The sequence below is a fragment of the Scylla paramamosain genome, chromosome 10 (assembly GCF_035594125.1).
Source record: "Scylla paramamosain isolate STU-SP2022 chromosome 10, ASM3559412v1, whole genome shotgun sequence".
NCBI lineage: Eukaryota > Metazoa > Arthropoda > Malacostraca > Decapoda > Portunidae > Scylla > Scylla paramamosain.
Window position 1 is genome coordinate 2,611,657 of NC_087160.1, and position 2,270 is coordinate 2,613,926.

Genomic DNA, 2,270 nt, shown 5'->3' on the forward strand with positions numbered 1-2,270 from the left:
ATCTTTCCTTATTGTTTCTTTTAATTCCCATTGCATATGTGGGATTGATTACTTTATAATGATAAGCAAATCATCTGAGAACTAAAAATAAGTTAAATTTTACCCAGTAGCGCCATGAGTAAATAACAGGACCTTGTACAGTATAACGAGGTCTTATTATCATCAAAATTCATCTATATCTACTACACGAATAGCTTTCATGAATAATGAACAGATTAATTACTTAGCAGAACTGATGTTTTGATTGATTTGAACTTAAAACTCTTTCATGAATGTGAGCAATTAATACATAAGGTAGTTATCTTTCTGTCCACTACTATAGTAGTTGCGATGACATGTAGCAGGTGGTCAGAGGTATATAGCCCTCTCTCCCTCTCTCATAAATGTGAACATTTACTCTACACATGTGAAATACATAATTATATCTGTTCACCAGTTATGATGACAGGCAGCAGTATTCTCCGGGCAGGAACACCCTCTCATCCATAAATATAGGCATTATGAAATGTTTTGCTCTTTCACTACTATTTTCAATGACCACAGAGATGATTAACCGGGTTCTTGATCAAGAGTCAAAATTTTGCTAATCTCTTACTAAAACTATGTCTTAAAAATCCGTGTAACTTCAAACAGAACCTTTAGAGAGTAGTCAGGATGCAGAGAAGAAACGTTTCAGAGTATGGCCCTTACTCTACACACGCAAAATGCATCGTTCGTTATATCTTCCTGTTCACCATGCAGTTACGATGACAGGCAGCAGTATCCTCCTGCCAGGAACGCCAAACAGCTTAGGCGTCCCCTTCTCTCCCTCAGGTAGCGGAAGCCAATGAAAGCAGGCCCATCTATCTCTGCACATCCGGGCGGAAGTGACCAATGACCAGCATCCAAGCCAATTCCCTGCGTGACGCCTTAGCTCATTGTGTGCCTTACTGCCACTGAGGTCACACAAATGTCAAGCTCCCCTCCTAAAGTATGACGGTGTTGTTTAAATAACTTTTTTTATGTAAGAGGATCACTGGCCTAAGGCAACACAAAGAACGATTAAAAGAAGAAGAAGAAGAGGAAGAAGAAGAGGCCCACTGAGGTGTCAGTCACTAAAGATAGGTCAGAAAGGAACTTGCCACATTATTCACGGGAGCAACGAGTGAAGTGGTTTTGTTAGCTAGCAAGCAATTAAAAGTGACTGGAACTCTCTCTCTCTCTCTCTCTCTCTCTCTGTGTGTGTGTGTGTGTGTGTGTGTGTGTGTTAAATTCATGATAATGATAATTAGTATGCGATTTTTCATATAAATCAGCACGAATACCAATTTCGTAACACCACCACCACCACTACGAAGACATCTTATTTAATATATATATATATATATATATATATATATATATATATATATATATATATATATATATATATATATATATATATATATATATATATATATATATATATATAACTTGCCACATTATTAACGAGGGCATGACAAAGACTCAAAGACCTCTCTCTCTCTCTCTGCAACACAGCAGGAGATAACGATTTATTTGTAATACCCGAAATCTTTCATTACTTACAGGTTTATGATAATAACGGTGATAATCAGCATGTATAGTTTTGTAACCGCATCACTGAAAACATCCTGCTTAACATGTGGGACAAGAGGAAGCGTTTCGTGTTAATTACAAACTCATAAAGCCTTTACATTTACTCTGTTTTTTTTTTTTTTTTTTTTTTTTTTTTCATTTTGCCAAACTATTTCACTCCTATTATTGTCCTCAAGCACTTTCCTTATTGTCATCTTTCTGGGGCCAGGAGTGTGAATGAAGTGTGTATGAGTGTGCGATGTTTTTCCTGGGCCACTCCATGTGGGATTGCCGGCCTGGTGTATGGATTTTTTCTTGGTCTTACATCTATAGCCATGCATGCCTCACATACACCGAACGGTTCCTGCAATAATCGCTGCAAACATCCATCCTCAGTTTTTTCTACCATACCGGATCTCACTCTCTTCCCCCGGATACACTTCTTGACCATAATTTATTTTCATCATCTGTAAATTAACTGCAACTTTCCCTTCCTCCATTCTTCTCTTTCTTAGTCTTACATCTCTTTCCAGTCTTCTCTTATACCTCCTTTGCATCTCTCTCTCTCTCTCTACAATACCTCTACCTCCATATCAATTTAGTGGTGAGGGCTTCCTCCTCCTCTTTTTAATACATTTATTAGCAAAGAGTAAGTAATTTTTTCTACTATTTGTCAGTACATGAGCCATCAGTTC